This window comes from Triticum aestivum, chromosome 5D, assembly GCF_018294505.1.
Source record: "Triticum aestivum cultivar Chinese Spring chromosome 5D, IWGSC CS RefSeq v2.1, whole genome shotgun sequence".
NCBI classification, from domain to species: domain Eukaryota; kingdom Viridiplantae; phylum Streptophyta; class Magnoliopsida; order Poales; family Poaceae; genus Triticum; species Triticum aestivum.
The window spans coordinates 44,489,712-44,516,318 of NC_057808.1; positions in this window are offsets into that span (position 1 = coordinate 44,489,712).

Here is a 26,607-nt window from a genome sequence, read left to right on the forward strand (position 1 = left end):
GGCCGCAGTAATCGGGATGGATTAGGCAGGGCCGCTCGATCTCCGTGCCACCTTTTTCGCCACGTATCGCGTGCGCGACTATTGCAGGATTTGATAGGATCGCCTGGGCCCACGGGTCAGCCACTCGGAGACGACGTCATATAAGGCGCCGGACTGCGGTTTTTTGCATAGTGCGTTCCCATTCTTCCTCTTTCTCCCCCGACTTCTCCACCGCAACCACCTCTACTCTCGGCGCCGCCACTCTGCTCGAGCTCCATCCATTGAAATGGGGAAGGAGAAGACGGTGGCCTTGGAGCGCGCGAAGAAGGCGACGACGAAGGCAAAGGGGAAGAAGACCAGCCGGGGCGGATCTTCGTCGAGGTCCGCCTTGCCGCGCGGCTGTATCTAGGGCGATTGGATTCGGTCGACGATCCGGCAGGACGACATCAATGATCTGGCCGAGGGGGGACTGATCCCCCATGAATCAGCATGGCTCCCGAAGGACGAGACCGAGCCGTGGTCGCAGGAGGGTGAGTGCGTTCTCCTCGCTACTCACGTCGATCGCGGGTTTTCTTTGCCTCCCCATCCTTTCTTCCGAGGTTTCTTGAACTTCTTTGGAGCAGAACTTCATCACTTTTCCCCCAACACCATCATGTACCTTGCTACCTTCGTGTCAATGTGCGAGAATTTCCTGGGCTATCGACCACACTAGGGTCTCTTCAAGCACATTTTCACGTGCCGTTCTCAGTCGGTCAAGAAGGCCAATCCGGGTGATGAGAGGACGCATGTGATCCAGATGTGTGGGGTCTTGGGATTCAGATGAGAGGTAAAAGCACTTTTCCAGCCATGATCCTTCCCGAGTTAGTCAAAGGATGGCAGTCGACCTGGTTCTATTGCAAAGACCAGCCGACTCCAGGTCAGTCGACTAGACTTCCTCCCTTTTCCATGGCTCGAGTCGAGAAGCCCTCTGCTCTGAAAGTGACCCCGGAGGAGAGAGCGGAAATGAAGGTGCTGGTCGAGCGAGTAGTCCAGCTCGTCCATGACGGCGTGACTGGCATGGATCTGTTGGAGGTCTTCCTCAGGCGACGCATTCAGCCGCTTCAAGATCGTGACCATCCGATGTGGATGTATTCGGGCATCGATGATGCCACTCGGATCCACCTAGAGGAAGTCGATGAGGAAACGGTGGAGCAGTGGCTGAGGGTTATCACTGGCAACAAGGACAACCCCAGGGGGTCCAGGAGGATCCCTCCACTCGACAACTCGTATGAACCAGACAAGGTCCGACTCTAAATTGCCGAGTGCTTTCTTGATTTATCATGTAACTGCTTGCTGTCAACCGACTGATTTTTGTTTCTCTTGCTGCCTTTCAGGCCCTTACTGAGATGTACTCGATGCCCAATGGGGAGCAGGAGCAATATCCAGAGGGGGAGGCGAGCTGAGGTGAGAGCGGCGAGTGGCACTTTGACGGAGAAGAGGACGAGGAGAGCGACGACCCGAGTGATGAAGAAGAGGTCGACTCTCCTCCTCGTAGGGAAAGGTGTTCCAAGCACACTCACGATCCGGCAAGTATCCGTGGCAAAGCGACCGCGCAGACCGGGCAATCGTCAAAGCGTCCTCGGACTTCTTCTCTAGCGCCAACTGAGAAGGCACCGAAGCAACCGAAAGCTGCGCCGTCAAAACTGCAAAAGGCCTTGCCCAAGATCAGAGTGGCCATTCCCATTGCTTCCGGGTAATAGTTGGACTTGTTTTCTTGGTTTAATTTGAATCCGAATATTGGTCGACTCACTGCGGCAGATATGACCGATTGAATCTTGAAATTTGCAGTGCTGCTACCTCCGAGACTTTTGCTTACAAGAATGAAGACGAGGAAATGGAAGATGCAGTCACCTCTAACCAAGGTACGAATCTCGTAATCCTTTCTTCGTTTACTCGACCGTTTGGTTGGTCGATTGAATATCTGATGATTGATCCCTTTTGCAGCTCCTCCCAATGTCATTGATCTTCCGGATGACGACGAGGATGTGCCGCTGAGGCCTCAGGGAAGGAGAAATAGGAAGGCGTCAACTGGTAAAACACCTCAGTCCACGCCGGCAACGGAAATGGCAACCCTGGAGGATGGCAATGCCAATCGGACTTCTGTGACTTTTGCCGTACCATTAACGAGTGCTCAACCCTCAGCGTCGACTGCGCAGACTCCAGCTGACCCTTCTTCACTCTTTACGCACATCACGTCCCAGAGGATCAAGTGGGCGCTGCCAAGGAGGCCATACGCCAGGCGGGCATCACGATGGAGCAGATGAAGGTGGTCCGGGAGGCCAGCCAAGCTGCTTACTATTGGAAATATGCCCTAGAGGCAATAATAAAATGGTTATTATTATATTTCCTTGTTCATGATAATTTTCTATTATTCATGCTATAATTGTGTTATCCGGAAATCGTAATACATGTGTGAATACATAGACCACAACATGTCCCTAGTGAGCCTCTAGTTGACTAGCTCGTTGATCAACGGATAGTCATGGTTTCCTGACTATGGACATTGGATGTCATTGATAACGGGATCACATCATTAGGAGAATTATGTGATGGACAAGACCCAATCCTAAGCATAGCACAAAGATCGTGTAGTTCGTTTGCTAGAGCTTTTTCAATGTCAAGTATCATTTCCTTAGACCATGAGATCGTGCAACTCCCGGATGCCGTAGGAGTGCTTTGGGTGTACCAAACATCACAACGTAACTGGGTGACTATAAAGGTGCACTATGGGTATCTCCAAAAGTGTCTGTTGGGTTGGCACGGATCGAGACTGGGATTTGTCACTCCGTATGACGGAGAGGTATCTCTGGGCCCACTCGGTAATGCATCATCATAATGAGCTCAATGTGACTAAGGAGTTAGTCACGGGATCATGCATTACGGTACGAGTAAAGTGACTTGCCGGTAACGAGATTGAACAAGGTATTGGGATACCGACGATCGAATCTCGGGCAAGTAACGTACCGATTGACAAAGGGAATTGTATACGGGATTGATTGAATCCTCGACATCGTGGTTCATCTGATGAGATCATCATGGAACATGTGGGAGCCAACATGGGTATCCAGATCCCGCTGTTGGTTATTGACCGGAGAGGCGTCTCGGTCATGTCTGCATGTCTCCCGAACCCGTAGGGTCTACACACTTAAGGTTCGGTGACGCTAGGGTTGTAGAGATATTAGTATGCGGAAACCCAAAAGTTGTTCGGAGTCCCGGATGAGATCCCGGACGTCATGAGGAGTTCCGGAATGGTCCGGAGGTGAAGAATTATATATAGGAAGTCCAGTTTCGGCCACCGGGAAAGTTTCGGGGGTTATCGGTATTGTACCGGGACCACCGGAAGGGTCCCGGGGGTCCACCGGGTGGGGCCATCTATCCCGGAGGGCCAAATGGGCTGAAGTGGGAGGGGAACCAGCCCCTAGTGGGCTGGTGCGCCCCCCATGGGCCTCCCCCTGCGCCTAGGGTTGGAAACCCTGGGGGTGGGGGGCGTCCCACCTGACTTGGGGGGAAGTTTCCCCCCTTGGCCGCCGCCCCCCATAGATGGGATCCCAGGGCCGGCGCCCCCAAGGGGCCTATATAAAGGGGGGGAGGGAGGGCTGCTGTACCCTAGCCCCTGGCGCCTCCCTCTCCCTCCCGTGACACCTCTCTCTCCCGCTTGCGCTTGGCGAAGCCCTGCTGGGATCCCCGCTACTTCCACCACCACGCCGTCGTGCTGCTGGATCTCCATCAACCTCTCCTTCCCCCTTGCTGGATCAAGAAGGAGGAGACGTCGCTGCTCCGTACGTGTGTTGAACGCAGAGGTGCCGTCCGTTCGGCACTCGGTCATCGGTGATTTGGATCACGACGAGTACGACTCCATCAACCCCGTTCACTTGAACGCTTCCGCTCGCGATCTACAAGGGTATGTAGATGCACTCCTTTCCCCTCGTTGCTAGTAAACTCCATAGATGGATCTTGGTGAAGCGGCCCGGACCGACCTTACACGTACGCTTACGTGAGACAGGTTCCACTGACTGACATGCACTAGTTGGATAAGGTGGCTAGCGGGTGTCTGTCTCTCCCACTTTAGTCGGAACAGATTCGATGAAAAGGGTCCTTATGAAGGGTAAATAGAAATTGGCATATCACGTTGTGGTTTTACGTAGGTAAGAAATGTTCTTGCTAGAAACCTATAGAAGCCACGTAAAAACTTGCAACAACAATTAGAGGACGTCTAACTTGTTTTTGCAGCATGTGCCTTGTGATGTGATATGGCCAGAAGATGTGATGAATGATATATGTGATGTATGAGATTGATCATATTCTTGTAATAGGAATCACGACTTGCATGTCGATGAGTATGACAACCGGCAGGAGCCATAGGAGTTGTCTTTATTTTTGTATGACCTGCGTGTCATTGAATAACGCCATGTAAATTACTTTACTTTATTGCTAAACGCGTTAGCCATAGAAGTAGAAGTAATCGTTGGCGTGACAACTTCATGAAGACACGATGATGGAGATCATGATGATGGAGATCATGGTGTCATGCCGGTGACGAAGATGATCATGGCGCCCCGAAGATGGAGATCAAAGGAGCAAATGATATTGGCCATATCATGTCACTATTTGATTACATGTGATGTTTATCATGTTTTGCATCTTATTTGCTTAGAACGACGGTAGTAAGTAAGATGATCCCTTATAATAATTTCAAGAAAGTGTTCCCCCTAACTGTGCACCGTTGCGAAGGTTCGTTGTTTCGAAGCACCACGTGATGATCGGGTGTGATAGATTCTAACGTTCGCATACAACGGGTGTTGACGAGCCTAGCATGTACAGACATGGCCTCGGAACACACGCAATACACTTAGGTTGACTTGACGAGCCTAGCATGTACAGACATGGCCTCGGAACACGGAAGACCGAAAGGTCGAGCATGAGTCGTATAGAAGATACGATCAACATGGAGATGTTCACCGATCTTGACTAGTCCGTCTCACGTGATGATCGGACACGGCCTAGTTAACTCGGATCATGTTTCACTTAGATGACTAGAGGGATGTCTATCTGAGTGGGAGTTCATTGAATAATTTGATTAGATGAACTTAATTATCATGAACTTAGTCTAAAATCTTTACAATATGTCTTGTAGATCAAATGGCCCACGTTGCCCTCAACTTCAACGCGTTCCTAGAGAAAACCAAGCTGAAAGATGATGGCAGCAACTATACGGACTGGGTCCGGAACCTGAGGATCATCCTCATAGCTGCCAAGAAAGATTATGTCCTAGAAGCACCGCTAGGTGAAGCACCCATCCCAGAGAACCAAGACGTTATGAACGCTTGGCAATCACGTGCTGATGATTACTCCCTCGTTCAGTGCGGCATGCTTTACAGCTTAGAACCGGGGCTCCAAAAGCGTTTTGAGAAACATGGAGCATATGAGATGTTCGAAGAGCTGAAAATGGTTTTCCAAGCTCATGCCCGGGTCGAGAGATATGAAGTCTCCGACAAGTTCTTCAGTTGTAAAATGGAGGAAAATAGTTCTGTCAGTGAGCACATACTCAGAATGTCTGGGTTACACAACCGCTTGTCTCAGCTGGGAGTTAATCTCCCGGATGACGCGGTCATTGACAGAATCCTTCAGTCGCTTCCACCAAGCTACAAGAGCTTTGTGATGAACTTCAATATGCAGGGGATGGAAAAGACCATTCCTGAGGTATATTCAATGCTGAAATCAGCGGAGGTGGAGATCAAAAAGGAACATCAAGTGTTGATGGTGAATAAAACCACTAAGTTCAAGAAAGGCAAGGGTAAGAAGAACTTCAAGAAGGACGGCAAGGGAGTTGCCGCGCCCGGTAAGCCAGTTGCCGGGAAGAAGTCAAAGAATGGACCCAAGCCTGAGACTGAGTGCTTTTATTGCAAGGGAAGTGGTCACTGGAAGCGGAACTGCCCCAAATACTTAGCGGACAAGAAGGCCGGCAACACCAAAGGTATATGTGATATACATGTAATTGATGTGTACCTTACCAGTACTCGTAGTAGCTCCTGGGTATTTGATACCGGTGCGGTTGCTCATATTTGTAACTCAAAACAGGAGCTGCGGAATAAGCGGAGACTGGCGAAGGACGAGGTGACGATGCGCGTCGGGAATGGTTCCAAGGTCGATGTGATCGCCGTCGGCACGCTACCTCTGCATTTACCTACGGGATTAGTTTTAAACCTCAATAATTGTTATTTAGTGCCAGCTTTGAGCATGAACATTGTATCTGGATCTCGTTTAATTCGAGATGGCTACTCATTTAAATCCGAGAATAATGGTTGTTCTATTTATATGAGAGATATGTTTTATGGTCATGCCCCGCTGGTCAATGGTTTATTCTTGATGAATCTCGAACGTGATGTTACACATATTCATAGTGTGAATACCAAAAGATGTAAAGTTGATAACGATAGTCCCACATACTTGTGGCACTGCCGCCTTGGTCACATTGGTGTCAAGCGCATGAAGAAGCTCCATGCAGATGGACTTTTGGAGTCTCTTGATTACGAATCATTTGACACGTGCGAACCATGCCTCATGGGTAAGATGACCAAGACTCCGTTCTCCGGAACAATGGAGCGAGCAACCAACTTATTGGAAATCATACATACTGATGTGTGCGGTCCAATGAGTGTTGAGGCTCGCGGTGGCTATCGTTATGTTCTCACTCTCACTGATGATTTAAGTAGATATGGGTATGTCTACCTAATGAAACACAAGTCTGAAACCTTTGAAAAGTTCAAGGAATTTCAGAGTGAGGTTGAGAATCAACGTGACAGGAAAATAAAGTTCCTACGATCAGATCGTGGAGGGGAATATTTAAGTCACGAATTTGGCACACACTTAAGGAAATGTGGAATCGTTTCACAACTCACGCCGCCTGGAACACCTCAGCGAAATGGTGTGTCCGAACGTCGTAATCGCACTCTATTGGATATGGTGCGATCTATGATGTCTCTTACCGATCTACCGCTCTCATTTTGGGGCTATGCTTTAGAGACTGCCGCATTCACTTTAAATAGGGCTCCGTCGAAATCCGTTGAGACGACACCGTATGAATTATGGTTTGGGAAGAAACCTAAGCTGTCGTTTCTAAAAGTTTGGGGATGCGATGCTTATGTCAAGAAACTTCAACCTGAAAAGCTCGAACCCAAGTCGGAAAAATGCGTCTTCATAGGATACCCTAAGGAAACCATTGGGTATACCTTCTACCTCAGATCCGAAGGCAAGATCTTTGTTGCCAAGAACGGGTCCTTTCTGGAGAAAGAGTTTCTCTCGAAAGAATTAAGTGGGAGGAAAGTGGAACTTGATGAGGTGATAGTCACCCCTTCCGAACCGGAAAGTAGCGCAGCGCGGGAAGATGTTCCTGTGGTGCCTACACCGACTGGGGAGGAAGTTAATGATGATGATCATGAAGCTTCGGATCAAGTTACTGCTGAACTTCGAAGGTCCACAAGGACACGTTCCGCACCAGAGTGGTACGGCAACCCTGTCCTGGAAATCATGTTGTTAGACAACGGTGAACCTTCGAACTATGAAGAAGCGATGGCGGGCCCGGATTCCGACAAATGGCTAGAAGCCATGAAATCCGAGATAGGATCCATGTATGAAAACGAAGTATGGACTTTGACTGACTTGCCCGATGATCGGCGAGCCATAGAAAATAAATGGATCTTTAAGAAGAAGACAGACGCGGATGGTAATGTGACCATCTATAAGGCTCGACTTGTCGCTAAGGGTTATCGACAAGTTCAAGGGGTTGACTACGATGAGACTTTCTCACCCGTAGCGAAGCTGAAGTCCGTCCGAATCATGTTAGCAATTGCCGCATTCTATGATTATGAGATATGGCAAATGGACGTCAAAACGGCATTCCTTAACGGCTTTCTTAAGGAAGAATTGTATATGATGCAGCCGGAAGGTTTTGTCGATCCTAAGAATGCTAACAAGGTATGCAAGCTCCAGCGCTCCATCTATGGGCTGGTGCAAGCATCTCGGAGTTGGAACATTCGTTTTGATGAGATGATCAAAGCGTTTGGGTTTACACAGACTTATGGAGAAGCCTGTGTTTACAAGAAAGTGAGTGGGAGCTCTGTAGCATTTCTCTTATTATATGTGGATGACATACTATTGATGGGAAATGATATAGAATTCTTGGAAAGTATAAAGGCCTACTTGAATAAGTGTTTTTCAATGAAGGACCTTGGAGAAGCTGCTTATATATTAGGCATCAAGATCTATAGAGATAGATCAAGACGCCTCATTGGTCTTTCACAGAGTACGTACCTTGACAAGATATTGAAGAAGTTCAATATGGATCAGTCCAAGAAGGGGTTCTTGCCTGTATTGCAAGGTGTGCAATTGAGCACGGCTCAATGCCCGACCACGGCAGAAGATAGAGAAAAGATGAGTGTCATCCCCTATGCCTCGGCCATAGGGTCTATTATGTATGCCATGCTGTGTACCAGACCTGATGTAAACCTTGCCGTAAGTTTGGTAGGAAGGTACCAAAGTAATCCCGGCATGGAACACTGGACAGCGGTCAAGAATATCCTGAAGTACCTGAAGAGGACTAAGGATATGTTTCTCGTTTATGGAGGTGACGAAGAGCTCGTCGTAAAGGGTTACGTCGACTCTAGCTTCGACACAGATCTGGATGACTCGAAGTCACAAACCGGATACGTGTATATTTTGAATGGAGGGGCAGTAAGCTGGTGCAGTTGCAAGCAAAGCGTCATGGCGGGATCTACATGTGAAGCGGAGTACATGGCAGCCTCAGAGGCAGCGCAAGAAGCAATCTGGATGAAGGAGTTCATTACCGACCTAGGGGTGATTCCCAATGCGTCGGGCCCGATGACTCTCTTCTGTGACAACACTGGAGCTATTGCCCTTGCCAAGGAGCCCAGGTTTCATAGGAAGACCAGGCATATCAAGCGTCGCTTCAACTCCATTCGTGAAAGTGTTCAGAATGGAGACATAGATATTTGTAAAGTACATACGGACCTGAATGTAGCAGATCCGTTGACTAAACCTCTCCCTAGAGCAAAACATGATCAACACCAGAACTCTATGGGTGTTCGATTCATCACAATGTAACTAGATTATTGACTCTAGTGCAAGTGGGAGACTGTTGGAAATATGCCCTAGAGGCAATAATAAAATGGTTATTATTATATTTCCTTGTTCATGATAATTGTCTATTATTCATGCTATAATTGTGTTATCCGGAAATCGTAATACATGTGTGAATACATAGACCATAACATGTCCCTAGTGAGCCTCTAGTTGACTAGCTCGTTGATCAACGGATAGTCATGGTTTCCTGACTATGGACATTGGATGTCATTGATAACGGGATCACATCATTAGGAGAATGATGTGATGGACAAGACCCAATCCTAAGCATAGCACAAAGATCGTGTAGTTCGTTTGCTAGAGCTTTTTCAATGTCAAGTATCATTTCCTTAGACCATGAGATCGTGCAATCCCAGATGCCGTAGGAGTGCTTTGGGTGTGCCAAACGTCACAACGTAACTGGGTGACTATAAAGGTGCACTGCGGGTATCTCCGAAAGTGTCTGTTGGGTTGGCATGGATCGAGACTGGGATTTGTCACTCCGTATGACGGAGAGGTATCTCTGGGCCCACTCGGTAATGCATCATCATAATGAGCTCAATGTGACTAAGGACTTAGTCACGGGATCATGCATTACGGTACGAGTAAAGTGACTTGCCGGTAACGAGATTGAACAAGGTATTGGGATACCGACGATCGAATCTCGGGCAAGTAACGTACCGATTGATAAAGGGAATTGTATACGGGATTGATTGAATCCTCGACATCGTGGTTCATCCGATGAGATCATCGTGGAACATGTGGGAGCCAACATGGGTATCCAGATCCCGCTGTTGGTTATTGACCGTAGAGGCGTCTCAGTCATGTCTGCATGTCTCCCGAACCCGTAGGGTCTACACACTTAAGGTTCGGTGACGCTAGGGTTGTAGAGATATTAGTATGCGGAAACCCGAAAGTTGTTCGGAGTCCCGGATGAGATCCCGGACGTCATGAGGAGTTCCGGAATGGTCCGGAGGTGAAGAATTATATATAGGAAGTCCAGTTTCGGCCACCGGGAAAGTTTCGGGGGTTATCGGTATTGTACCGGGACCACCGGAAGGGTCCCGGGGGTCCACCGGGTGGGGCCACCTATCCCGGAGGGCCACATGGGCTGAAGTGGGAGGGGAACCAGCCCCTAGTGGGCTGGTGCGCCCCCCATGGGCCTCCCCTGCGCCTAGGGTTGGAAACCCTGGGGGTGGGGGGTGCCCCACCTGACTTGGGGGGGAAATTTCCCCCCTTGGCCGCCGCCCCCCCATAGATGGGATCCCAGGGCCGGCGCCCCCCAGGGGGCCTATATAAAGGGGGGGAGGGAGGGCTACTGTACCATAGCCCCTGGCACCTCCCTCTCCCTCCCGTGACACCTCTCTCTCTCGCTTGCGCTTGGCGAAGCCCTGCTGGGATCCCCGCTATTTCCACCACCACGCCGTTGTGCTGCTGGATCTCCATCAACCTCTCCTTCCCCCTTGCTGGATCAAGAAGGAGGAGACGTCGCTGCTCCGTACGTGTGTTGAACGCGGAGGTGCCGTCCGTTCGGCACTCGGTCATCGGTGATTTGGATCACGACGAGTACGACTCCATCAACCACGTTCACTTGAACGCTTCCGCTCGCGATCTACAAGGGTATGTAGATGCACTCCTTTCCCCTCGTTGCTAGTAAACTCCATAGATGGATCTTGGTGATGCGTAGAAAATTTTAAAATTCTGCAACGATCCCCAACACTTATGACGCCAGCTCGGCTCTTCAGAGCAACGTCCAGGTTAGCTGATCACCGACTGACTCTTTAGTTTGTCGCTTGTTCTGTTAGGATATGCTACCTGAAAACTTTTCTTGAAGAATCTTTTCATCCGTCCGCGTTTCGCATTTGCACACCCACTGGGTGTTTTGACTTGCCACTGAGAAAATTTGTATCTTTGAGTCGACTAGGTTGTGTCGATTGAGTCTTTGAACTAGTGGGGGCACGCTGAGTGCACCCACTGGGTGTAGTCCCCGAGACCATAGTTGAATGCAGGCAGTTGACTGTGGTCTGAGAATTGGAATTTCCTCACTCGGCCTGGACAGACCATGTCGAGTGGAACCTGAACCAGTGGGGGCACGCTAAGTGCACCCACTGGGTGTAGTCCCTGAGACCATGGTCGACTGCGGGTAGTCGACTATGGTCTGAGAACAACTTTCTTCTCTCGCTTTTTTTACACACTTGGCCTGGACGGACCATGTCGAGCGGAAACTGGACCAGTGGGGCACGATAAGTGCACCCACTGGGTGTAGTCCCCGAGACTACTGTTAGATGTTTGATTCGGCAGTAGTCTTAGAATTTGTTGACTTTATCACCTTATCTCTCCGAAGCTACCAATCTTTTCATCTGTCGACTGACTGTCCTTTGATTACAGAAATCCTGCGAACTTGGAGCTCGCTTTGCTGACCTGGAGCAGAAGCATATTCAGCTCAACCTCGATCTGGAGCTGGCCAAGACAAATTTGCAGAAGGCCAAGGATGAAGCCGTTGGTACGAAAAACTTATCGACTGATCTGTTCCTGAACCGAGTGTTATTTGCTTTTATTTGAACCGAGCACTATTTCTTTCAGAAACAATGAACCAGGCTCAGGCGCAGAAGGATCTGGATCTTGCAGCCGCGCAGAAAGCAGCCGAAGAGAAAACTGCATTCACCGACCAGAAGCTGGCTTCAGCCGGCAAACTGGAGGAAGAGAACGCCAAGCTGAAGACTGCCCTGGATGAAGCCAACAAGGAGGCGACTCGTCTGAAGAAGGACAAGAGGGCTCTGACCGACAAGATCGAAGACATTGCCCGCAAGAGGGACGACTTGGAAAATTATCTGGGAGGGCTTGCCAAGAAGTTGTTCGTCATGCTTGAAGGTGCCTTCCTTTCCCGACTGGTTTGTTGCTGTCGACTCAACATATAATCATCGACTCATTGTTGTATTGTGTGTGCAGAGTTTTGCCAAAACTTCGAGGAAGAAACTGGGCGAGTTGAAACAAGCTTGGACCCCATTCTCTCTCCTGTGAAGGACGACGCTTCCATGAACGTGCTCCGACTAGAATCTCATGTCGCTGGCGTTGTTGACTACCTCGCTCGTCTGAAGGTCGCGGTGTCGCGCATCGACACAACGCTCTGGCCAGGGGTGACGCTTCAAAATGACCTCGAGTCTCTGATGACTCGACTCAATGAGATCCCTGGTCGCGTGCAAGAATGGAAGAAGTCTTCTGGCCGATGTGGTGCTGATGTGGCTCTGTCGCTTGATCGTGTCCACTGCAAGGAAGCTCGAGAAGAGAAGCTGGTGGCGATCAAGGTTGCCAATACCAAAAAGCATGACTTCCAATCCTTCATGGAAACTTTCATTGCTACTGCCACTCGGATTGCCGACGGAATTGACCTGGGCGAGTTCGTCGAGCCTGCTAGCCCTCCTCCTATGGAGTGAACAAACTTTACGTCCCACCTTCAATTTGCCTCGGAATGCCGAGTGATTTTGTAATCGTTAAACTCCTTCGGGCCTAACGCCCGAGCACTTTAATCCGTGGCCCGGAACCTTAGGATTTATCCGAACTTGGTTTATCTCTGAATATGCTTGCGTTTGTCTTCGAGTGGGACTTGCTCTTCACTCGGAATAGTCTTTGTACTTGTGATGCAGCTTTGAGGAGAAAGTCGCAGTCGACCTGCACCTCGTCGTCCTTGCAGATCAGGATGGAGCGCACATTGTATTTATGGCGCACCTCTGAGGAGAAGGTCGCAGTCGCCCTACACCTCGTCGTCCTTTCGGATCGGGATGGAGCGCATGACCAAATCCCCGAGCGAGAAGGCCGGTTCTCACTCGGAACGTATTTTATACTTAGGCGAGTACTGGGCTGCAGCTAAACCTCCGAGTGAGAGGGTTGCTCACCACTCGGTAGGATTTTATAAACTTAGGCGAGTACTGGACTGCAGCTAAGCCCCCGAGTGAGAGGGTTGCTCACCACTCGGTAGGATTTTATAAACTTAGGCGAGTAGTGGACCGCAGCTAAGCCCCCGAGTGAGAGGGTTTCTCACCACTCGGTAGGATTTTACAAACTTAGGCGAGTACTGGACTGCAGCTAAGCCCCCGAGTGAGAGGCTGGCTCTGCACTCGTTAGGATTTTACAAACTTAGGCGAGTAGTGGACCGAAGCTAAGCCCCCGAGTGAGAGGGTTGCTCACCACTCGGTAGGATTTTAGAAACTTAGGCGAGTACTGGACTGCATCTAAGCCCCCGAGTGAGAGGTTGGCTCTACATTTGGTAGGATTTTTTTGAAACTTAGGCAAAACAGATTCGCAGGTAAGCCCCCGAGTGAGAGGCTGGCTCTACACTCGGTAGGATTTTTTTTGAAACTTAGGCAAAACAGATTCGCAGCTAAGCCCCCGAGTGAGAGGCTGGCTCTACACTCGGTAGGATTTTTTGAAACTTAGGCGAAACAGATTCGCGGCTAAGCTCCCGAGTGAGAGGCTGGCTCTACACTCGGTAGGATTTTTTGAAACTTAGGCAAAACAGATTCACAGCTAAGTCACCCACTGGGGATTTTAGACACAAGTATACTCAATGACAATCATTTTTAGAAGACTGTAAAACTCTGTCTTTGATAAACAAACTAAAAAGGTATTTCTCATTACATCTCAACGGACTGAGTGCTTAAGTATAAAAGGGGCGGAGCAGCTCCGCATTCCAAGCGCGTGGCTTGTCTTTATTGTGCTCGACATTGTAGAGGTGGTATGCTCCGTTGTGGAGCACTTTGGTGACGATGAAGGGGCCCTCCCAAGCTGGGGCAAGCTTGTGTGGTTTCTGCTGATCCACTCGAAGAACCAAATCTCCCTCCTGAAAGGCTCGACCTCTCACGTTTCTGGCGTGGAATCGATGCAGGTCTTGCTGATAAATGGTCGACCAGATCAGGGCCATCTCTCTTTCTTCTTCCAGGAGATCCACTGCATCTTGCCATGCTTGCTCTGCTTCAGCTTCTGAGAAAAGTTCGACTCGGGGTGCATTGTGAAGCAAGTCACTCGGAAGTACAACTTCAGCTCCATAGACCAAGAAGAATGGAGTTCGGCCAGTCGACCGATTGGGAGTTGTCCTCAATCCCCAAAGCACTGATGGAAGTTCATCGACCCAGGCGCCTGCTGTATGCTTGAGATCACGCATCAATCGGGGTTTCAGTCTTTTGAGAATATATCCGTTTGCTCTTTCAGCTTGTCCATTCGACTGGGGATGCGCGACTGAAGCATAGTCGACTCGAGTGCCTTGGGAAGCGCAAAAAGCTCTGAACTCGTCAGAATCGAAGTTCGACCCATTGTCAGTGATGATGCTGTGCAGTACACTATATCTGAATGTCAACTCTCTGATGAAGCTAACAGCAGTACTGGCTTCAAGATTTTTGATAGGCTTGGCTTCAATCCATTTGGTGAACTTGTCGACTGCCACGAGCACATGAGTGAAGCGCTCCTACCGTTCCTCAGAGGTCCAACCGTATCCAATCCCCAAATAGCAAAAGGCCAAACGAGTGGAATGGTCTTCAGGGCTGATGCAGGCTTGTGAGACATGTTGGAGTAAAACTGGCAACCTTCACATTTGTCGACTATGTCCTTTGCCATTTCATTTGCCCGTGGCCAATAAAATCCTGCTCGGTATGCTTTGGCTACTATGGTCCGAGAGGACGCATGTTGACCACAGGTCCCCGAGTGGATGTCATTGAGGATCACTCGACCTTCTTCCGGTGTTATGCACTTCTGGCTGACTCCAGTTACACTTTTTCTGAACAACTGTCCTCTTATCACAGTAAAGGCTTTGGATCGACGGATGATCTGCCGAGCCTCTTCTTCATCCTCCGGGAGTTCCTTCCTAAGAATGTATGCAATGTATGGCACTGTCCAGTCTGGAGTGATGACCAAAGCCTCCATGATCAAGTCGACCACGGCTGGGACTTCAACTTTAGTCGGATCAGTGGCACTCTTAGGCTGTGGGGGCTCTTCAGTGAAAGGATCTTCCTGAACTGAAGGTGTATGAATATGTTCCAAAAACACATTGCTGGGAATGGCCTCCCTCTTGGAACCTATCTTTGCCAAGTCATCAGCTGCTTGATTTTTCAGTCGGGGTATATGATGGAGCTCTAACCCCTCAAACTTCTTCTCCAACTTTCTTAGTGCGTTGCAATAACCAGTCATAGCCGGGCTCCTGATGTCCCACTCTTTCATTACCTGATTAACCACCAAATCTGAGTCGTCGTAGACCATTAAGCGACGGACGCCGAGTGAAATGGCCATACATAACCCATAAAGGAGTGCTTCGTATTCAGCTTCGTTGTTGGAGGAATCAAAGTGAATCTGTAGGACATATCTAAGCTTGTCTCCTCGGGGGGATACTAGTACTACCCCAGCACCAGAACCATTCAGCATATTGGATCCATCGAAGAACATAGTCCAATGCTCCGAGAGAATCTGAGTCGATTGTTGCTGCTCAATCCACTCGGCGAGGAAATCTGCTATTGCTTGGGACTTGATAGCTTTCTTTGCCTCAAACTTGATATCCAATGGAAGGAGTTCAATCGCCCATTTGGCCACTCGACCAGTGCATCTCTGTTGTTCAGAATCTCAGACAATGGTGCGTCGCTGATGACTGCAATGGAATGATCTGAGAAATAGTGAGCAACCTTCTTCGTGGTCATGTAAATTTCGTAAACAAGCTTCGGATAATGTGGATATCTCTGCTTGGATGGAGTCAAGACTTCAGAAACATAGTACACCGAGCGCTGAACTTTATAGGCTTTTCCTTCTTCTTCCCGCTCGACCGTGAGCACTGTACTGACAACTTGTCCAGTGGCTGCAATATAAAGCAGTAAAGGTTCTTTGCTGATTTGGGCAGCAAGCACCGGCTGGGTGGAAAGCAGGGTTTTGAGCTCTGCAAACACTACGTCAGCTTCATCAGTCCACTGGAATTTGTCAGATTTCTTCATCAGTCGGTAAAGAGGCAAGGCCTTTTCACCGAGACGAGAGATGAACCGACTCAAGGTGGCCAAACAACCAGTAAGCTTTTGGACATCATGCACACGCACAGGACGCTTCATCCGGAGTATGGCACCAACTTTTTCTGGGTTTGCGTCGATCCCTCGTTTGGAAACGAGGAAACCGAGTAATTTTCCACCGGGAACTCCGAATGTGCACTTTGATGGATTAAGCTTGATATCATACCTTCTTAGGTTGGCAAAGGTTTTAGCAAGGTCAGTCAACAGGTCGGAACCTTTACGCAACTTGACCACGATGTCATCCATATATGCTTCCACATTCTGACTGATTTGAGTGAGCTGGCACTTCTGAATCATCCTCATGAATGTGGCACCAGCGTTCTTGAGGCCGAATGGCATGGTGACATAGCAAAAGCACCCGAATGGGGTGATAAAAGCCGTTTTAATCTCATCGGGTCCATACAGTCGGATCTGATGATACCCGAAATATGCGTCCAGAAAAGACAGACGCTCACACCCCGCAGTTGAGTCGACAATTTGGTCGATGCAGGGGAGAGGAAAATGATCTTTCGGCAGGCCCGATTGATATGCTTGAAGTCAATGCACATGCGAAGTGAGTCGTCCTTCTTGGGGACCATGACAACATTGGCGAGCCACTCGGAGTGGTAAATCTCTTGGATGAACTCAGCTGCCAGGAGCCGAGCCACTTCCTCACCGATTGCCTTTCTCTTCTCCACGGCGGACCGACGGAGATGTTCTTTGACAGGTTTTGCCTTTGGATTGACTCGCAAACGGTGCTCAGCCAGTCCCCTGGGTACACCTGGCATGTCAGAAGGTTTCCATGCAAAGATGTCCCAGTTCTCACGGAGGAACTAGATGAGCGCTTCTTCCTATTTGCTGTCGAGTGTAGTTGAAATATGAGTAGGAGCAGCATTGGGATCGGTCGGGTGAATATGAACCGACTTGGTTTCACCGGACGACTGAAATGCAAAATCTGTGGCAGGCTTCTTGGCTCGCAGCAAATCACTCGGATCTGCATTCTTCTGATATTCTTGCATTTCGACTGCTGCCATTTGAGCATCGGCGATTTTTGAGCCCTTCTGGAGGCACTCTTCTGCCTTCTGCCGATTGCCAGTGACTGTGATCACTCCTCTGGGACCAAGCATCTTCATCTTGAGGTATACATAACATGGTCGAGCCATAAAGCGTGCATAGGCGGGCCTACCCAGAATAGCATGATAAGCACTCTGGAAATCCACTACTTCAAATGTCAACTTTTCCTTACGATAATTCTTGGAATCACCGAAAACCACGTCAAGGGCGATCTGGCCAAGTGATTCGGCTTTCTTTCCAGGGATAACACCATGGAAACTCATGTTGCTTTCACTACGTTTGGACATCGCAATGCCCATACCCTTCAAGGTTTCTGCATACAGGATATTCAGGCTGCTACCACCATCCATGAGCACTTTGGTCAGTCGGGTGCCTCCAACAACTGGATTGACCACCAATGCTTGCCTCCCAGGGGTGGCCACACGTGCTGGGTGATCAGATTGGTCGAATTTGATGGCAGTCTGAGACCACTTCAAATAACTGGGTGTTGCTGGAGCAACCATGTTCACTTATCTGTTGATAACTTTCAGTTGACTTTTGCTCTAAACATCAGCAAAAATCACCAGAGTGGAGTTGACGTGAGGGAAACCATCATCATCCTCATCCTTGTCCTCATCCTTGTCCTCATCCTTGTCCTCATCCTTGTCCGACTCCTTTTCCTTTTGATTGGGCTGTTTCTCTCGGAACTGCTGGATCAGGAGTCGACACTGTCGAGTGGTGTGCTTAGGATAAATCAGATTACCCTCTTCATCCTTCTTAGTGTGAATGTGGCATGGTAAATCCAACACATCATTTCCGGCTTGATCTTTCACTTTCTTGGGGGTCCAGGGCCCTTTGGGCTTCCCCTTGAACTTCCCTTGAGCCACAACTAAAGCTTCACCAGGAGCAGCTGGCTCGGCCTTACGCTTCTGTTTCCAATTGGAAGTACCTCCGCCGGTGTCTTGACCGACTGGTTTGCCCTTCCCGCTGCAGAGTCGATCCTCTTCTTCTCCATTAGCGTACCGAGTGGCTATTTCCATCATCTGAGTCAGAGACACATCTCCTATCCGACCGAATTTCAGGACCAGCTCCCGATACTTTACGCCTTCCTTGAAGGCACAAACTGCTTGATGCTCAGACACATTTTCCACTGTGTGATGGAAAGTGGTCCATGTCTGAATGAAATCTCTCAGAGTTTCACTCGGTTTTTGCACACAATGCTGCAATTCTGTTAACCCTGTTGGTCGATTGCAAGTACCCTCAAAAGTTCTAACAAACACTCGGGCGAGTTCCTCCCGACTGAATATACTGCCAGGTGCTAACTGATTCAACCATGCTCTGGCCGAGCCTTCCAACATCAGAGGAAGGTGCTTCAAGGCAACTTCATCATTGCCGCCACCGATCTGTATTGCCACTCGGTAATCCTCAAGCCAAGTGTCAGGCTTGGACTCACCAGTGAACTTGCTGACTCCAGTCCCCAACCTGAAGTTGGGAGGAATCATTGTGGCTCTGATGGCTCTGCTGAAACACTCTGGACCTGAAACATGCACTCTGCCGCTAGTCGGGTGATTTCTGTCATGGCCCCCTCTGCGCGCCCTGTTCCTGTCTACCAGGCCTTGAACGAGAATTAATCTTCCATCGAAGCCCGACTCCCTGGGGTCGACGGGTATTCTTCGTTCGCCACTGTGAGGGCGTCTGTCATCATGCTGCCGAGGCACATATGACCCACTCCTCGGAGGAGGTGTAAGGATCCGACGATGGTCGTCATGGCCGATTTGGTGATCATATTGCTCGTGGTTTCTATACTGATCTTGCCGGGGCCCACGTCCCTCACGCCTCGGGGGCGATCTTGGGCTGTGGGCCGACTGAACTGTATCTGCCATCACAGACCTGCTATGAATCCTATTCCACGACTGAGATACTGCTGTGTTTTGTTCTCCTGCTGCCTGGAGTAAGGCGTGAATCTGCATCAAACCTCGGCCAGCCTCTGACTGGGAAGGCTGAATTGACTCTGCTATACGGGCTGCAGCAGCGAGATTTTGAATCGGAGTGCGGTATACCTACGGTTGAGGTGGAAAAAGTTGCCGTCGACTGGATTCAGGAATCCACTGCCGAGCACGCTCGTCGAGAGCGTGCTGGAGGTTCTCCAGTCGAGTGTGCTTAGCCAAGTTGGCCAGGCGCGCCTCCTCCAAGGCCCGGGCCTCAGGGGTTTCTCCAATGATGGGGGTGTGAAGTGCATCCATATTGCGGCGGCGAAGCTCTTCCCTCTGCTGCGAAGAAAGGGGCTCGGGGCGGTACTCCTCGTGAACGCATGACGGATCGCCACCACCATCACCGCCGTCGTCGCGGGGGAAGCCACGAGGACTGCATGGTCCGTCGAGCATAAAGACTTCTGCCGCGGGATCGCTGCTATCGCACTCAGATGCGGTCTCGACGGAGCCAGTCGAAAGGTCGAACAGGCCGTAGAGAGTTTCGTCGGGCTCGATTGCCGTGACTTGTGGGGTGGCCGACTAACGGGCCACCGCATGCCTCACCCATCGCTGAAGCCGCGACCGACCGGATCGCTTACGCCGGCATATAGCGGGGAACGAGGACATCATGGGAGCTGACCGATACTGGGTCGACGGCTGCCGGAGAAGGACGCCGCGGACGCACGCGCGAAAGTGCGTCGCCCCGCGGACAAGGAGCGCCTCGACGTCGAGTGGAGCTTCCTGGAGCCAGGCGGAGTCGTCGGCAATGAAGACAAGCGCGCCGAGACGGATCTCGCGGCCCTCAGCCAATCCACCGCTGAAAACCATGATGACGAGAATCGGGAAAAATGCAACTTCACCAAAAAGTCGCTAAGACACCTGCCCCACGGTGGGCGCCAACTGTCGTGGTTCTAAAACTGACAGTAGAATGGGGGGTAGGTATGAGGAGGCAAGATCCTAGCTATGGCGAAGTTGTACACACAAGTTTTACGAGTTCAGGCCCTTCGCGGAGGAAGTAATAGCCCTACGTCTCGGAGCTCGGAGGCTGTCGGCTGGATTATGTGTGTGAATGTTACGGGGGGTGCGAACCCTTGTGCCAGTGGAGGGGGGTGGCTTATATAGAGTGCGCCGAGCCCTAGCCAGCCCACGTTACAAGGGGTTTAAGGTACATAAAGAGATGTTGTTAGTGGTAATGCTAGTAATAAAGTGACATAAATGACCATTAAATCTATGGAGTAAACGCCCGACCGTTGCTATGCGGAGTGACTTTAGATCTTCTGTCTATCGAGTGGTTTCTGTTACGGTCAAGTGACGTTGAATCTTCCGAGTGGAATGCTTCTGGTTGAGTGGATGATGCTATCCTTTGAATGCTTCTAACTTTAGGGTGATGTCCTAGGGGAGAGTGTCTAGGTCAGGCCTATGACCCTACCCTAGGTACATAGCTTCATCAGTTCCCTTTGTCATCGGTATGTTACTTGGCCGAGATTCGATCGTTGGTATCTCAATACCTAGTTCAATCTTGTTACCGGCAAGTCTCTTTACTCGTTCCGTAATGCATCATCCGGCAACTAACTCATTAGTTACAGTGCTTTGCAAGGCTTATAGTGATGTGCATTACCGAGAGGGCCCAGAGATACCTCTCCGACAATCGGAGTGACAAATCCTAATCTCGATCTATGACAACTCAACAAGTACCATCGGAGACACCTGTAGAGCACCTTTATAATCACCCAGTTACGTTGTGACGTTTGGTAGCACACAAAGTGTTCCTCCGTTATTCGGGAGTTGCATAATCTCATAGTCATAAGAACATGTATAAGTCATGAAGAAAGCAATAGCAATACACTAAACGATGAAATGCTAAGCTAACGGAATGGGTTAAGTCAATCACATCATTCTCTAATGATGTGATCCCGTTAATCAAATGACAACTCATGTCTATGGCTAGGAAACTTAACCATCTTTGATTCAACGGGCTAGTCAAGTAGAGGCATACTAGTGACACTCTGTTTGTCTATGTATTCACACATGTACTAAGTTTCCAGTTAATACAATTCTAACATGAATAATAAACATTTATCATGATATAAGGGAATATAAATAACAACTTTATTAAATCCTCTAGAGGATATTTCCTTGAGTCTCCCACTTGCACTAGAGTCAATAATCTAGTTCACATCGCCATGTGATTTAACACCAATAGTTCACATCACCATATGATTAATATCCATAGTTCACATCGCCATGTGGCCAACACTCAAAGGATTTACTAGAGTCAGTAATCTAGTTCACATCGCCATGTGATTAACACCCAAAGAGTACTAAGGTGTGATCATGTTTTGCTTGTGAGAGAAGTTTTAGTCAACGGGTCTGCCAAATTCAGATTCGTATGTATTTTGCAAATTTCTATGTCCACGATGCTCTGCACGGAGCTACTTTAGAAAATTGCTCCCACTTTCAATATGTGTCCAGATTGAGACTTAGAGTCATCTGGATCAGTGTCAAAACTTGCATCGACGTAACCCTTTACGACGAACCTTTTGTCACCTCCATAATCAAGAAACATATCCTTATTCCACTAAGGATAATTTTGACCATTGTTCAGTGATCTACTCCTAGATCACTATTGTATTCCCTTACCAAACTCAGTGTAGGGTATACAATAGATCTGGTACACAACATGGCATACTTTATAGAACCTATGGCTGAGGCATAGGGAATGACTTTCATTCTCTTTCTATCTTCTGCCGTGGTCGGGCTTTGAGTCTTACTCAATTTCACACCTTGTAACACATGCAAGAACTCTTTCTTTGACTGTTCCATTTTGAACTACTTCAAAATCTTGTCAAGGTATGTACTCATTGAAAAAAATTATCAAGCATCTTGATCTATCTCTATAGATCTTGATGCTCAATATGTAAGCAGCTTCACCGAGGTCTTTCTTTGAAAAACTCCTTTCAAATACTCCTTTATGCTTTCCAGAAAATTCTACATTATTTTCGATCAACAATATGTCATTCACATATACTTATCAGAAATGCTGTAGTGCTCCCACTCACTTTCTTGTAAATACAGGCTTCACCGCAAGTCTGTATAAAACTATATGCTTTGATCAACTCATCAAAGCGTATATTCCAACTCCGAGATGCTTGCACCAGTCCATAGATGGATCGCTGGAGCTTGCACATTTTGATAGCACCTTTAGGATCGACAAAACCTTCTGGTTGCATCATATACAACTCTTCTTTAAGAAATCCATTAAGGAATGTAGTTTTGACATCCATTTGCCAGATTTCGTAAAATGTGGTAATTTGCTACCATGATTCGGACAGACTTAAGCATCGCTACGTGTGAGAAAATCTCATCATAGTCAACACCTTGAACTTTGTCAAAAACCTTTTTCAATAAGTCTAGCTTTGTAGATAGTAACACTACTATCAGTGTCCGTCTTCCTCTTGAAGATCCATTTATTTTCTATGGATTGCCGATCATCGGGCAAGTCAGCCAAAGTCCACACTTTGTTCTCATACATGGATCCCATCTCAGATTTCATGGCCTCAAGCCATTTCGCGGAATCTGGGCTCATCATCGCTTCCTCATAGTTCGTAGGTTCGTCATGGTCAAGTAACATGACCTCCAGAATAGGATTACCGTACCACTCTGGTGCGGACCTTACTCTGGTTGACCTACGAGGTTCGGTAGTAACTTGATCTGTAGTTACATGATCATCATCATTAGCTTTCTGACTAATTGGTGTAGGAGTCATAGAAACAAATTTCTGTGATGAACTACTTTCCAATAAGGGAGCAGGTACATTTACCTCATCAAGTTCTACTTTCCTCCCACTCACTTCTTTCGAGAGAAACTCCTTCTCTAGAAAGGATCCATTCTTAGGAACGAATGTCTTGCCTTCGGATCTGTGATAGAAGGTGTACCCAACTGTCTCCTTTGGGTATCCTATGAAGACACATTTCTCCGATTTGGGTTTGAGCTTATCAGGATGAAACTTTTTCTCATAAGCATCGCAACCCCAAACTTTAAGAAACAACAACTTTGGTTTCTTTGCCAAACCACAGTTCATATGGTGTCGTCTCAACGGATTTAGATGGTGCCCTATTTAACGTGAATGCAGCTGTCTCTAATGTATAACCCCAAAACGATAGTGGTAAATCGGTAAGAGACATCATAGATTGCACCATATCTAATAAAGTACGATTACGATGTTCGGACACACCATGTCGGTGTACTAAAATAGGGGTTCTATTTTAGTACCCCTTACTAAGTGCACGGGCAGTCGGAGCCGCGCGGCCACGACCACGTTAAGCAGGGAAAGGGAGAGGGCCGAAGCCACAGAAATAATTAGCGCAACGCCAAAGACCGAGACCACAGAGAGCAGATGGATGAAGCAGGTTCCCCAGCAAGACCCTTGCCGGGGCAGCTCGCCCACACCAGCGGAGTGAGCCACCCTCGAACCCACGGTCTCCAACACCATCAACCATGTTGGGCCGCGGCTCGGGAGGCACCTCCATGGTGACATGCAGATCTTTGTGAAGACAAAGAATATTCAAGATCAGATGAGGATTGGAAGGCAACGATCCTCGACAAGATTCTTGCCGAGGAAACCCACGAGACCCCCGGCGAGATCCTTGCGGGGATGACAGCGTGCCACGGCTAGACCCTTGCCGGGCCACCCGGCAAGGCCCTTGCCAAGGGCGTCAGTGGGGCCACTGCCAGGCCCGCACCAACCAAGTCTCCACCGCCGTTCCCATGCAGCTGCCAGCTCAACCAGCTGGGCAGGCACCTGCGTGGCAACATGCAGCTTCCAGGCCAACTCAGCACACGCCTGTGTGGCAGCATGCAAATCTTCGTGAAGGCTCCACCACCGCGCCACCTCAGCTGCTTGCCTGCCTACATGGCGCCACATGCATCGCTGGCCAGGGCGCGTGTCGAAGCGAGGAGGAGCGGCGACGGACGGGACGGGCCTCGCTCCCGTCCCCGATAAAGCAAGAGGACACCTAAGATACGCATTAAATGCGTCTTGTCCCGTAATAGCTAGCGATAAGCTTAACCGCAGTACCCCGATGCCACCTGCTGGTGCCACTGTGGCGATCCCTTTGCCTATAAAAGGAGACCCGGGGCATCCATGAGAAGGATTCGGACTCTTGGACAAGTTACGCCCCTTGTAGCTAGTTCGAGAACCTCAAGAACACAGATATACACATCACATCTCTGCGGCCCGAACCTAGGTAAACGATCCGCGTGCTTGTACTGACTGCTGATCCTGCTCTCCTCACCACCCAGCGCCCCGCAACCGCAGAAGAGAACCTCGTGATCCCATAGGTGTCGTTTCCCACCAACATCTTTGGTGCGCCAAGTAGGGGTCTCGCAGTAGTGAGCATCTGGTTTTGCAGCCAGTGGCACAGTTCTTCATGACCACGGCTCCCAAGAAGAAGACGACCACGGCGATCGGTTCGTCTGGGACCGGACTGCCTGTACCGGTGCGGACCAGTAGCGGGCCAGTCGTGGAGAGAACCCATAGCACGGCCCGTGAACATCCACATCACCCTGGCAGTCCAGGCCTGGTGAGCGGCGTCGTTCGTACGCCGGGCGACGAGCTACACGTCGCAAGCTCCAGAGACGGAGTTGGGCCCCCCGCAGGCCGCGCGGGGCCCTCGAGGGGCGTCGTCGTGCCACCAGACGGTGGCGCGGTGACCTCCAAGACACCGACACCGGCACCCATGTCGCGCTCTTCTCAGGTCGTGCGCGATGAGCAGCGCCGCCCCGCTGGTGACCCTGGGCACCACCCTGGGAAGAGTCCCATGCGGCCTTCACATGATGAGGAGGGCCAGCATGCGCGATGAGGTACTGGCGGAGGTGGCGGACGGCCGCAGGGCCGTGATGGGGCTCCTTCTAACGCGGTTAGAGGTCGAAGCGCATCGTGGTCCACGCAGCTTTCGCCGCCGCCCACGCCAGCAGAAGCCCTAGCCCGCGCGCAGCTGCTCCTCGACTTCCCTCCCGCTGCGGAGAAGCTTGACGAATGGAGGACCACCGTCCGGAGCCTCGTCGGCATCGCTAACAACGACGAGTTGCGGCCGGCGGGGCCCATAGGCCGTTGCTCCGTCGAGCCACCGCACGCCAGCGGTGGACGGGCCGGAGGCGATGCGACCACGGTGCACTCCCCTCCTCCATACCGGCCGCCGCGGGTGTCGGTCCGTCGCGATGACGCTCGTGATGATATCTCCGTAGCGTCGTCCGACCCACGAACCCACTGCGACCAATGTCATGTTCTTCGGGAGCGAGCTCATGAAGACGCTCGAACCACTATCGAGCGCCGACGGGATGCGCGCCACCAGTCGGATAGTTGGGCGGGGCCCATTATGGACCACCCAGCGCTGGGAGGCTACGGTGGCCTACCCTATGGGGTGGGCTGTCCGGCCTTCACCCGTGAGCTGCGGCAGTTCCAGTGGCCCTTCCACCGCATGTTCAAACCCGACATGGGCGAGAAGTACAACGGCAAGACCCACCCATCGGAGTTCCTTAGCATCTACACCACCGCGATGCAAGCTGCCGGGGCTCGTGACGATAAGGTGCTCGCCAACTACTTTCCATTGGCACTCAAGCCCAATGTTATGTCATGGTTGATGCACTTGTCGGTGGACTCCATTTCTTCTTGGGCGGATCTGTGTCATGAGTTTGTTGGCGCCTTTACCGGAGGCCACCAAGCTCACAGCCAGGCGAGTGATTTGCATATCATCCCCCAGAAGGAAGGAGAAACCTTGCGCAAGTACATCCAAAGGTTCAGCCGAGTGCAATACAACATCCCCGACGTTCATCCTGTCGCCGTGATCAGTGCATTCCATCAGAATGTGCGCAATCGCAAGATGCGTGAGGAGCTGGCGATGAACAAGGTCAAGGATGTGGCCGAGCTTTATGTTCTAGCCGATCGGTGCGCTCGAGCTGAAGAGGGAAGGAAGTACCCCGACGAAGACGCCGGCACGGAAACCGACTCCACGGATAACACCGCCACCCCAGCGAAGAAGGGCCGGCGCCGTAAGAGAAAGCGCAAGGGCAAGACCGTGCTTGCCGTCGAGGGGTCCGACGACACTGGCGCCACCAAGAAGGCCAAGGCGAGCGACCCCGGCAAGGAGGTTGCCGGGTGTGTCGCTTGCCGGGCCTTGGCGGCTGCCGACAAGCCAGGGGGCTCCGACAAGCAGTATTGCAAGATCCACCGCACCAAGGGCCATGACCTCCAAAACTGCCGACAAGTGGAGCTGCTCGCTGAGAAGCAGAAAGCCGAGTATGAGCGGCGGGACAAAGAGAAGGGCCAAGAGGGTGCCGAGGGATCCGACAAGAAACATGGCGGCCAAGGAGGCCACCGCGGCAAAGATAATCAGTAGGAGAGGCCCGCCCGGGGC